The sequence below is a fragment of the Thamnophis sirtalis genome, unplaced genomic scaffold (genome assembly GCF_051295495.1).
Source record: "Thamnophis sirtalis isolate CommonGarterSnake01/CBP01778 unplaced genomic scaffold, rThaSir2_p1.2 scaffold_3, whole genome shotgun sequence".
NCBI lineage: Eukaryota > Metazoa > Chordata > Lepidosauria > Squamata > Natricidae > Thamnophis > Thamnophis sirtalis.
In genome coordinates this window covers 42205144-42218407 of record NW_028261383.1, presented here as the reverse complement: position 1 = coordinate 42218407, position 13264 = coordinate 42205144, and the positions used below count along the sequence as shown (strand labels likewise).

At 44.9% G+C, this 13264-nt stretch overlaps 1 protein-coding gene across 1 annotated transcript in view; it reads right to left on the bottom strand.

Moving 5' to 3' along the window:
• Positions 1-13264, bottom strand: part of CEP15 (centrosomal protein 15) — a 431988-nt gene that overhangs the window by 343887 nt on the left and 74837 nt on the right. The gene's annotated exons all lie outside the window — the stretch shown is intronic.

The following is a 13264-nucleotide window of genomic DNA, read 5'->3' as shown; positions in this document are numbered from 1 at the left end:
AGATGAAAAGCTGTGAAATTTTTCTGTAAGGTTTATATGATTGCCTACCTTGTAGCAGACACCTCTGGGCAGCTCACAACAATAGTAAAACCAACAATAGTACGAACAAGAAAAACAGAAACAGCAAGAGCGTTCCATGCAACAATACACAAAAGTACATGCACTTTCATACGAAGCTCAGTTCCTTGGACTTCCTAAATATGTTCAAATGATTTTCTTGGCAACAAAATGGAACTGGTTTGCCAGTGCCTCACTAGAGGTTTTATAAAAAGAGACTGGACAGTCACTTGTCTGAAATGGTATCAGCTCTCCTGCTTGAGCAAGGGGCTGGTCTAGAAAACCTCCAAGGTCCCTTCCAGCTCTATTCCGATTTGATTTGTATTTGCATGGTTGCAGTATTTTCCTGTTTTAGTTCCCAGTCCAACCAAAATAGCCTGATAATCTCCCATCCAAGCCCTAACAATGTCTGACCCTGCTTAGCTTTCTGAGACATCTTTGGTGGTGTCATTCAGCTGGGCAAGCATAAGGATGTACTCAAACTGAGCTCAGCGCCTGATAGCAACATGGACGCCTCATGTGATATAGAAGCGATTTGCCATTGCCTCAGTCTGGAAATAATTATCAACATCGTCATCTTTTTTATCTTGCCTAGAGCCCTAGACATCCACAGTGCTCTTCCAACCAAACAGTAGAAGGCAAGAACTACCTGGGCCTACATGAGGGCTGCAGAAAGGGAGTGAGATGGTGCCACAATTGGGTGCTAGGGCAGGAGTGTCAAACTCCAGGGGCCAGATTCAGCCTGTGGGGTGCTTAGATCCAGGGTGCTCCCATGGGGTGAAGGACTGGCCTTCGATGCCTCTGCCAGTGACCCCGTTTTCTGTGGCAGAGCGCTTGGGCCACCTAAGGTGCCCCCGACACGAGTGACAGCAAGTTGACCATGTCCACCCTGGCCATGCCCACTCCATCCCCCCCCCAAGGTCAAACACAACCTTGATGTGGCCCTCAATGAAATCGAGCTCTGTTTTTGCTAGCAGAGGGTTGAGGAGGCCATTGCAGCTGAAAACGGAGCTCGGGAACCCGATTTCTGTGGCAGAGACCTTGGGTCTCCACAGGTGCCCCCGACACAAGGGACAGCAAGCTGACCATGCCCACCCTGGCCACTCCCACTCCACCCCCCAAGTCACCCCCCCAAGAACCTTGATGTGGCCCTCAATGAAATCGAGTTTGACATCCCTGCGCTAGGGAGTGTGGGTGAATCAGGAGGATGCTGCAGGAGGGCAGGCATTATGGTATAGACTGCAGTATACGGAAAGTAAACAGCTCCTCAGGAGAAAAAGCTGTGGAAATGACTTATGAGACTAACCTACAACCTTCCCTGCTGGCTTCCCCATTGACTTTGCTCATGGGTAGCCAATGAGGAAAGTTGCCATAGCTATCAAAATCTCATGTCACTGTGGAAACACTGCAACAGCCAGAACTCTGAGGGTTGGTTGTAAGTCCTTTTTTTTTTCAGTGCTGTAGTAAGTTTCCGTTGATGTACGCTAATGTACCTGTAATTGTCATGCAATCCAACCCACGTTTAACTAACGTATTAATAAACACATCATCTACTTCTCCACTTTTGCATAATTGATTCAGTGCAGTGGTCCCACAATCTATTAGGGAAATTTTCCAATCCAAAAATTAGGTAAGGTAAATTTAGCAATTCCATACTGACTTCTAGTCATTATTACATTGCCTTCAAAATCATACCAATCCATTTTTTTAATGATTTCCTCTAGAATTGTCCAAGTACCAATGTCAGATTTATATTCTTCAGTTTACTGTATCTTCTGACTTCCTCTTTCCAAGATAGAGACATGTCCTCTCTTCTCATCATAAGGCACTTCATCTCCAGAATTTTTCAAAATTAATACATAGGATTCAGCCAGACTTTGGTGTCTTGAGATGCCATTTCTTTCGCTCTGGAGACTTAAGCTCAACATCTTGATGGATGAGGCTAAATCGAAACTCTTGGGAAGGCCCACTAGGAGTTGGGGATAGTTCTCATTGAGAGCTGGTCAAGGTTTCAACCAATGGTGAAATTCAAAACAAATTTTTACTACCGGTTCTGTGGGCATGGCTTAGTGGGTGTGGCAGAGGAAGGATACTGCAAAATCTCCATTCCCACCCCACTCCTAGGGCCATCCAGAGGTGGTATTTGCCGGTTCTCTGAACTACTCAACGTTTCTGCTACCGGTTCTCCAGAACCTGTCAGAACTGGCCAAATACCATCTCTGATTCTGTGCTTCTGAATTTCACCCCTGAGTCCAATTAATGAACCCAATCCATTCAGAACTCTGGGACTTTCAGCTTTCTCAAAGAACTGTTTTATTGAGTACATAATTTCAGGTTTAGGTTTAGGTTTTAGGTCTATTGGACTTATATGCCACCCTTCTCCCAAAGGACTCAGGGCGGCGTACAACATAAAAACACATATTACAAAAGTTAAAAGAAAGATTAAATAGAATATCCAAAAAACCCAAAAGACATTTACAATGAGATTTAGAAATTAAATTAAAATTAACAATTAAAATTAATAATTTATTTTATTCAGGCCAGGCCGGCTTGCTGGAAAAACCAACTTTTTAGAGCGTGCCGGAAGGACCGGAGGTCAGGAATTATGCGAAGCTCTGGGGGCAGCTCATTCCAAAGGGAAGGCACTCCCACAGAGAAGGCTCTCCCTCTGGGGGTTGCCAGCTGACATTGCCTGGCCGACGGCACCCTGAGGAGGCAAACTCTGTGGGATCATACTGAACGGTGAGAGGCTACCGGTGGTAGTAGGTGGTCTCGCAAGTACCCTGGGCCTAAGCCATGGAGCGCTTTAAAGATCATAATTAACACCTTGAATTGCACCTGGAAAACAACCGGCAACCAGTGCAGGCCGCCTAGTAGCAGTAGACTTATATACCGCTTCATAGGCCTTTCAGGCCTCTCTAAGCGGTTTACAGAGAGTCAGCATATTGCCCCCAACAATCTGGGTCCTCATTTTACCCACCTCGGAAGGATGGAAGGCTGAGTCAACCCTGAGCCGGTGAGATTTGAACCGCTGACCTGCTGATCTAGCAGTAGCCTGCAGTGCTGCATTTAACCACTGCGCCACCTTGGCTCTTAAAGGGGTATAACATGGGAACACCTAGGTACCCCCATGACAACCCACATGGCTGCATTCTGGACAAGCTGAAGCCTCCAGGTGCTCTTCAAGGGCAGCCCCATGTAGAGAGTGTTACAGTAGTCCAGGCGAGAAAGGACGAGGGCGTGAGTGACTGTGCACAGGGCATTCCGATCCAGGCAACTGGCATACCAGGCAAAGCTGGTAAAAGGCTGGTTTCAGCATGAATGAAAACAAAACCAGCTCTAAATATTTCCTGTGGTTTCTATATAATTAAAGAATAGATAATGCCCTCCCTCATAGTCACAGGTCACATCGTCCAATTACCATATGCACCTTTTTCACTCATAAAAGAGGGTGAAAATCTGGGTGCATCTTATACACTGAATACAGCATTTTTTGCCTCCCCAAACCCCGCCCCTGTCAAACTCAAGGCCCAGGGGCCAGATCCGGCCCAGGGGGTGCTTAGATCTGGCCCATGGGGCTGCCCTGGAAACAGTGAAGGATCGGACCGGCTGCCTCTGCCAGTGAAAACGGAGATCGGGATGGCTGCAGTCGGAGGGTTGTAGGAAACTGTTGCAACCTAAAACAGAGCTTGGGAGAGCCATAGGTAGCCCTCCTGTGCTCCGTTTCTGCTGGCAGATGGTTGCAAGAGACCATCACAGGTGAAAATGAAGCTGGGGAGTTCATTTTCTCTGGCAGAGCACTTGGGCCACCACAGGTGCCCCCGATAAAAGTGACCACATACACTGGCCCTCCGAGGTCAAACACAACCCTGATGGGGCCCTCAATGAAATCAAGTTTGACATCCCTGCCCTACAAGGTTCTGCGAACTGCCCCCTGCAAATATTACAGATGCCCTCAATCGTTTTCATAGTCAAAACTCTAGTTGATCAATTGATTGGTTCCATTTTTTTATCTACTACAGTCAACAGACTCATAGTAAGGTACAATTATAACACTTCTAGAACTTTGATGCACAATCATGCATCCAAATAATCACAAAAAAGATGCCAACCTATTAAAACAAAAACCATTTTAAAAGCCCAAAACGTAACCAATAAAAAAAAACAGAGGCTAAGAAACAAAGGCCCTCTTAAATAGTTCAATTTTTCATAATTTCCTTAAGCCTGTTAAGGAAAGGGCAGCATTAATTAGTTTGCATTCACTGGCGTGGGTTAATGGGCTGATTGGATGCTAAGAGACTAGGAGTCAACTAAACATTAATAGACATTATATACCAGTGATTTTTCTTAAGCGTAGCTGGCATTTAGTAAATTTCATGCCCAGTGCTGAATTGGAAATCAGTCATCAAATGTAATGGTTATATTTATTTATTTTTCAGACTCTTAAGCCAGGGGTGTCAAACTCAATTTCATTAAGGGTTGCATAATAGTTGTGTTTTACCTCGGAGGACCTGGGGGTCTGGCCATGACCAAGGGGTGTGTGGCCAATGTGGGCGTGGCCATAGTAGGCATGACACAGGACTGCACCTCCGTACACATGGTTTTATACACATATAAAAATAGAGAGGCGTACATTTCTGTGATTTTGTTTTTTAATACTTACTTGATCTACTTGCTCACCTTATGAGAGAGAGACCAGATCAAGAAACTGACATATAATAGCAGAATCCTGCAAGCTTGAAAGGTAAAATATTTTACCTTTCCTCCCTTTTATAACCTTCTGAGTAAAAGGATGGCTTCTTGCAGCACTCTGGAGGCCCCATTTTGGGCCTGGAAGCTGGGGTGGGCTTCAAAAATTTCAGCAATGAGTTCTCTGTCCGGCTGTTGGGTGGGCGTGGCCATAGTGGGTGTGGCGTACTTGGCCTCCTGCACCATGGCGGGAGGATGTTTTCACTTTTCCCAGGCTCTGAGGCTTTCCTCAAGCATCAGGGAGGGTGAAAACTGTTCCCCCAGGCTCCGGAGGCCCTCCAGTGACTAGAAATGGGCCCGTTTCTGGCCTTCCGCAACTTCTAGGAGGCCCATTCCCCCCCCCTCCCTGAGCCTCCACACAGGTCTTGCACTTACCTCACATCCAAAATGGCCCGTGTGGAGACTCTGTGGAGGGGAGGGTGGGATGGGTGAAGCATAGTGGGCATGGCCAGCCACGGGTGGGATTTGGAAGTTCTCCGAACCAGCCATAACATTTGCTATGGGTTCTCCTGAACCCGGGCGAACCCGTAGCAGCCCATCCCTGCCTGGAAGACCTCCTGCAGCACTCTGGTGGCCCAAACCTGTTGCACCTCATTGTTGCAAGCAGAGGCGCTGCAGGCTGGTCCTTTGCTATTACCAGGCTGGCCCCATGGGCCAGTTGTAAGCACTTTGCAGATTGAATCCAGCCCGCAGGCTTTTAGTTTAACACATCTGTCTTAAACCATTGCTGGTTTTAAAATAGTAATATAATATTTCAGCATGACAATAGGCTACAGAGAAATTCAGAAAACTGAAAGAGGTATCAGATGCAGAACCCACAAATCAGGGACGGGACAGGAGTGTCCACAGGGTATGCTTTAAAAAAAGTCAACATGGGAGCCATAATAGTCTGATCAAAGCTCCAATCATTTTTTTTAATATGTGTCACACTTGGAAGTGTGAAGGGCTACTTGAAGCCAGTACAAATATATGTCCACTTGCCCATCTAACATTGTTATGACTGCCCATAGCTCTTGAGAGTGACTGTGGGAAGAAAGCAGAGGAGGTGTAAAGAAGCAGCCCAGCAGAGACATAAGAATAATATCAAAGATGCCTTAATTAATTCACTATCAGTCTGGATGGGAATTTACTCTTTAGAAGTTTCAAGTTTGTGTTTTAACATTAAACTAGCATTAAACAGACTTTTCTGAAATCTGTGTGGTGCTGGCTTCTTTACTAGCTATGTGGGGTTTAATTTTCTCCATCAATTTCTATCTGCCCTTTTCATCAGGAGACACCCGACAACCAGAGGTAGGTTGCTGCTGGTGTTACTGCCAGTTTGCAACCTGCGTGCCAGACGTACGATGTGCGCACATGCACTGTTCAATGTAAATTGTTCTTCATGTGTGCGCAGAACAATTTATAACGAAGTGTGCATGCGCAGTCACTAAAATCCAAAATAGCAGCGGCCAAGCAGCAGCGAGGGAACCAGTTCGGTAACATGGCAGGCCTGGGTCACTGCCGGTTCTGCGACCCAGGCTTGAATTCCACTACTGGTTCAGCCAAATTGGGCCAAACAAGCAGCAACCCACCTCTGCCGACAACAGTCAGTCCTATCATTAGGCTGGACCCCTAGGTTGAGCCTAATAGCAATAGCACTCACACTTCTATACCGCTTCACAGTGCTTTACAGCCCTCTCTAAGCGGTCTACAGAATCAGCATAATGCCCCCAACAATGTGGGTCCTCATTTTATCCACCTCAGAAGGATGGAAGGCTGAGTCAACCTTGAGCCTGGTAGGATTTGAAATGCCAAACTGCTGGCAGCCGGTGATCAGCAGATGTAGCCTGCAGTACTGTACAGTAACCACTGCTCCAACAAGGCTCATGATGCAACCCATACCTGATCACAAGACCCCGTCACAAAACCCTCACCTGACATGACTTTCCCATCACAAGACCTACTAACCACACCAAGCCCTTATAAACAGAGGAACACTGACACTGACATTCCCTAAACTCCACTGAAGATGTTACCTAGCCTGGTAATGGAACATCTGGAAACCAACCCACAAGCTCACTTCCATCCTCATCCTACACCTGAGCTACAGATATTTGCCACCATCGCAAACCAGCCCTATGATTAGGCTCAACCCTTAGGCAGAAATAAGAACTGCAGGTGCCACCCCACCACTCTCTTTGATCGCACAATCGTCATTCCTCAAAATGAATTAGGAAACCTAGAAAGAGCATTCACGATGGAGCATGAGTTCTTGTGCATTCAACATAAGTACAATTCTTCTTCTTCATCATCATTTTAGCCATTGTCTATCCCCGTGATGGCGAACCTATGGCACGCATGCCACAGGTGGCACATGGAGCCATTTGTCAGGGCATGCGAGGCATTGCCCCGTCAGCTGGACAGAGTGCTGGCCAGCTGTGTTCAGCCTTCTTTTGAGGCCATTTTTCACCCTTCCCTGAAGCCTCCAAAGCGCGAAAAACCAGCCTTATTGGCAAACTGGAAGTTCAGGAATGGACTTCTGGTTTGCTCGTAGGACCATTTTTTTTGCCCTCCAGAGCCTTCAGGGAAGCCCTTGAGACCTCCAGAGGGTATCTGGGGAGGCGGGGGGGTGTTTTCACCTTCCCCATGCTCCTAGAAAGCCTCTGGAGCCTGAGGAAGGTGGAAAAAATAGAGCAAAAGCGGGGGGGTGGCTGGTTGCATGCATGCATGCACACTGGGGGGGTCATGCGCATAGCATTATGGGTGTGGCACTTTGACACATGACTCACCTGAGCTCCCCCTGCTTTTGCCACAGCAGCCAAAAAAGGTTTGCCATCACTGGTCTACCCACTGCAGGATAAAGGCCACTTCCACATATTTCCAACCAATATGGTCCTGAGCCTTTTTTTGTCAATTGGGTCTGCAACACTTGCTGATGTCATCAATCCCTCTTGTTTTAGGTCTCTTTCGTGGATGCTTTTTATCAAGTTGGATCCATTCTATGACTTCCTTGGTCCACCTGTCATCGGTTCTTCTTGCTATAGCAATAGCAATAGCAGTTAGACTTATATACCGCTTCATAGGGTTTTCAGCCCTCTCTAAGCGGTTTACAGAGTCAGCATATTGCCCCCAACAACAATCTGGGTCCTCATTTTACCCACCTCGGAAAGATGAAAGGCTGAGTCAACCCTGAGCCGGTGAGATTTGAACAGCTGAACTGCAGAACTGCAGTCAGCTGAAGTAGCCTGCAGTGCTGCATTTAGCCACTGTGCCACCTCGGCTCTTGTGTGACCAGCCATTTCCATTTCAATCCCTTTACTCTCTTGAGCATATTGTATACTTTTGTTTGTTCTCTAAGCCAACTGCATGTCTTTCTATCTTGTCTTGTAATGCCGAGCATCTATCTTTCCATGGTTCTTTGTGCCACCTGTAGCTTTTGTATCGATTGTGAAGTTAGTGTCCATGTCTTACTGGCATATGTTAGAGCAATACAATTATTTGGTTCCAATTCCTTTCTTACAAGCTGACCACACTCTGTCTCTCCTAGAATCTCTTCAAAGGCTGCCAATTAGTTACAGCTGTAAACTGGCAAATGAAAAGCGAATCAGATTTAATTAATTGGATTTGGTTGGACAGACCTTTCATTTACTGTATGGCTAAAATTATTCTATTATTCTATTTTTTTCCCACTGTAGAATGTGGCTGCTACCCAGGGGTGGGTTTCAAAATTTTTAGAACCTATTCTGTAGGTGTGGCCTGTTTTGTGGGAGTGGCTCGGTGGTCATGTGACTGGGTGGGTATGGCTTGGTGGGCGTGTGACCGGGTGGGCATGGCCAACTTGGAAAATGTAGTGAAACTCACTTAACAATGCTCTTGCTTAGCAACCAAAATTTTGGGCTCAATTGGGGTCATTAGTTCTCTTTCTTTCTTTCTCTCTCTCTCTCTCTCTCTCTTTCTCACTCACTCACTCTTTCTTCTTTCCTTTTGTCTCTCTCCACCTCTTTCTTTCTTTCTTCTCTCTCTCCCACTTCCTTTCCCTTTCTTTTTTCTTTCTCTTTCTATCTTTGTCTCTCTCTTTTTTTCTCTCAATCTCCCTCCATTCCTTCCTTCCTTCCTTTCTTGTGAGAGAGCCAAGGTGGCGCAGTGGTTAAATGCAGCACTGCAGGCTACTTCAGCTGTTCAAATCTCACCGGCTCAGGGTTGACTCAGCCTTCCATCCTTCCGCAGTGGGTGAAATGAGGACCCGGATTGTTGTTGGGGGCAATATGCTGACTCTGTAAACCGCTTAGAGAGGGCTGAAAGCCCTATGAAGCGGTATATAAGTCTAACTGCTATTGCTATTGTGAGTATCTCTTCCTTTCCTGTGTGTATCTCTTCCTTTCCTGTGTGTATCTCTCCCCCTTCCTTCCTTCCTTCCTTCCTTCCTTCCTTTTGGAACAGGTTCCAAAAAGTACCCTAAATTTCACGAACCAGTTCTGGCATACCAGTGCAACTGGGAGAAACCCACCCCTGCTGCAGCTCTCAGTTATGTGTTTGCTTTCTTTCTTTTTTTCTTTCTTTCTTTCTTTCTTTCTTGCTTGCTTGCTTGCTTGCTTGTTTATTAAATTTGTATACCACCCATTTCACTGTCGAGTGACTGTGGACTCCTTACATTGTAAAAATGGAAATATAAAATATTCAAACCCGGAGCATTAAAAGTTAACAAAACAGAAGTTTGAGTTTGCTTCCAAATTGCCTGACTGATTTCTCTTCCTCCCCCAGATCCTTACTAAAAATATTCCAGAGAACGCGGAAGTTTTGACTACCCTTGGATAAATTAAGGAAATCACACTCGTTAGCTCAGTGCGCTTGGAATGAAGATATTGTCCCTTTTGATGCAACATATTTACTTTTTTTAGGTTGTCAGAACCTGGAGGGTAGAAAAATTGGATTATCTTTTTTTTAAAAAACCACCTCTGGTTTTCTCTTCCACTGCTGGTACTGGAGGACTTCCACTTTTGAGATCCTGCTGAGCCACACACAAATGGCAGTAGTGCCATGCCTGACTCTGTCAAAATCTCTTTCATCTTCTGAAAGTTGCGCTAAGCTTTCTTTCTTCTACGGTCTTAATTCATGAGGCCTGGAGATTGGAAATGCAAGCAAATTGACACATGTCACCATTTATTAATCCAATTTGTTTCAAAAGTCCAGCAGCAGCCCTGCTCTCTGCTGCACAAACTGTGTGGTGCTTGGCCTAAAGGATCTGGGTAGTGTAATACAGTAGTATTGTCACCTTAGTGACACACATACACACTTAATTTCTCCCCCACTGCCATTTAAAACTAGAATGTTATGCTCCTTATTTTCAGTACTGAAGCCCCACCCTCGCATCCTATTTTTGCAAAAAACTGACGAAAAACAGGCCATTTTTTGCAAAAATGGAGGCGTTTTTGCCTTCCCTTATCCCCCAGCAGCACTCTGCAGGCTTCCGCAGGGCTAGAGAAAGGCAAAAATGTCTCTGTTTTTGCAATAAACAAACCATTTTTCATAAAACGGAAGCGTTTTTGCCTTTCCTTCAGCTCTGCTGAAGCCTGCAGAGTACTCCCTGGCTGCCAGGGAGGACAAAAACTTTTATGCCTTACTTACCTCTTCAAAACCTTACTACGTCTTATACACTGGTGCGTCTTATAGTCAGAAAAATACAGTAATTGTGTCAAGGAATGAAACAGCATTATTGGTCAAACACAGGGGTGTCAAGCTGTCATGTGATATAGCAGGATTTTTTTCCTCTTCACTAAACCGGGTGTGGGTGTGGTCAGCATGTGATGTATCCGGGCCGCAGGCCGCGAATTTAACAGCCCTGGTCAAACACTACTGATTATAACAATGTTTCTCAATCTTGAGAACTTTAAGATATGTGAACTACAACTCCCAGAATTCCCTTGGCAGCATGCAATCTGGCAAATTTCTGGGACTTGTAGTCCACATATCTTAAAGTTGCCACAGTTGAGAAACACTGATTTAGAACATTTGAGTCAATTAACTTCATTTGGAAATATACACCTACTTCGAAGAAGCTGTTCATCCAACCTGCAATTTTGCAAAGGGGCAAGGTCAGAGGTGGTATTCAGCGGGTTCTGACCCATTCTGGAGAATGGGTAGCAGAAATTTTGAGTAATTCGGAGAACCGGTAAATACCACCTCTGACTGGGCCCGCCCCATGTATTCTCTGCCTCCCGAATCCCAGCTGATCGGGAGGAAATGGAGATTTTACAGTAACCTTCCCCTGCCACGCCCACCAAGCCACGCCCACCAAGCCACACCCACAGAACCAGTAGTAAACATTTTTGAATCCCATCACTGGGCAAGGTGTCCAATAGTCTCTCTGTGGGAAGAAATCCATGAATGCTCGGAATATGTGTGTGGGGCTTTCACGATTTGTAATAGAAGCATTTATTATTAGGTCATTTCAACATCACAAAAGGTTGTGCCAAATTTGAGATTTTATATATTTCTTTATCCATCAAGAGAAATACACATTTTTCAACAACAATGCTGAAAAAATGACTTACAACCTTGCATTTAAGACCTGCTGCAACATCCCCATGGTTGCATCATCAAAATTTGGGCAGTTGGCAATTGGCATGTATTTACAATGGTTGCGGTGTCCGGGGTAACATGATTGTCCTTTGCCTTTCCCAGTGGGCTTCCAACAAGAAAAGTCACTGGGGAAGCCAGATTCGCTTACTGACTGTAGCAAAAACGGTTGTAAAATAAGGTGCTGATCACTTCATGACTACTTAGTAATGGAAATCCCTATCCCAATTGTTGTCATAACTGGAGAACGGCCTGTAAAGAACGGGACAGAGGGAAAAGTCTGAGCTTTATAATCATCTTTCAATCACAATAGAGCTGGAAGGGACCTTGGAGGTCTTCTAGTCCAACCCTGTGCTCAAGCAGGAGACTCTACACAATTTCAGATAGGTGCTGTCCAGTCTTTTCTTTAAAATCTCCAATAATGAAGGCACCTACAACTTCTGGCGGCAAGGTGTTTCATTAGTTAATTCTCCTCACTGTTAGGAAGTTTCTCCTTAATTCCAGGTTGATTAGTTTCCATGCATTGTTTCTTGTCTTGCTTTTTGGTGCTTTGGAAAGTAAGTTGACCCCCCTCTTCTTTGTCGCAGCCCCTCAAATACGGCATGTGATGCCTAGTTCTTCTTTTCTCTAGACTGGCCATACCCTATTCTTGCAACCCTTCTTCATATATTTTTGTCTCCAGGCCCTTGATCATCTTAGTTGCCCTTCTTTGCACTTTTTCCAAAATCCCAACGTCATTTTTGTAATGTGATCAAAACTGGATGCAATATTCCAGGTGGGGTCTTACGAAGGATTTGTAAGGCAATATTAATACTTCGTGTGATTCTGATTCTTATACCTATAACCAAAGACCGTATTAGCTTTTTTGGCTGCTGTCACGCACTGCAAGCTCATGTTTAAGTGATCGTCCACTAGGACTCCAAGGCCCCTCTCACAGTTACTGCTTTTGAGCCAGGTTTCACCTAATCTGTACTTGTATCTTTGGTTTTTCCTACCTAGGTGCAAAACCTAGGTTTTCTCCACATTAAATTTCATGTTGTTGGATAGGGTTCATTGTTCAAGTCTGTGTCAAGATCTTTTTGGATCCTGAGCTTGTCTTTTGGGGTGTTGGCTATTCCTGCCAGCTTAGTGTCATCTGCAAAATTGATGAGTTCCTCTTCTGCCTGTTACTTCCTTGCCATCTTCTCTCTTTAGTGGACCAACTGTTTCCTTGACATTTTTCTTGTTATTTATATGTTGAAAGAAACTATTATTATTATTATTATTATTATTATTATTGTACAATTGTAACACAGCGGCCAGTTGTTTCGCCGGATTTGGCATTGGTTACTAGTCGGGCCCCACCCAGGGGCCTAGGACGTCGTAACGTATTTTCTTAATATGCGTGCAGATCCAAGCAGTGCGGCTTTTTGCATTTGACTGATGGTGATTTTGTCAATTTTTAACTGTTTTAAATGTAATTCCAGTGCTTTTGGAATAGCACCCAGTGTGCCAATTACCACTGGAATTACCACTGCTGGTTTGTGCCATAGTCGTTGAATTTCGATTTTTAAGTCCTGGTATCTTGCGATTTTTTCATGTTCCTTCTCGGCGACCCTGCTATCACCTGGTATTGCGATGTCTATGATTGTGACCTTATTTTTCTCAACCAGTGTGATGTCTGGTGTATTATGTGCCAGTATTTTGTCCGTTTGTATGCGAAAATCCCACAAGATCTTGACCATCTGATTTTCGGTGACTTTTTCAGGCTGATATTCCCACCAATTTGTTACTGTTTTAATATTATAATTTTTGCACAAATTCCAATGGATCATTCGTGCTACTGAATTGTGCCGCATTTATAATCAGTCCGCATGATTTTTTTACAGCAGCTGAGTATGTGATCAACAGTTTCATCAGCTTC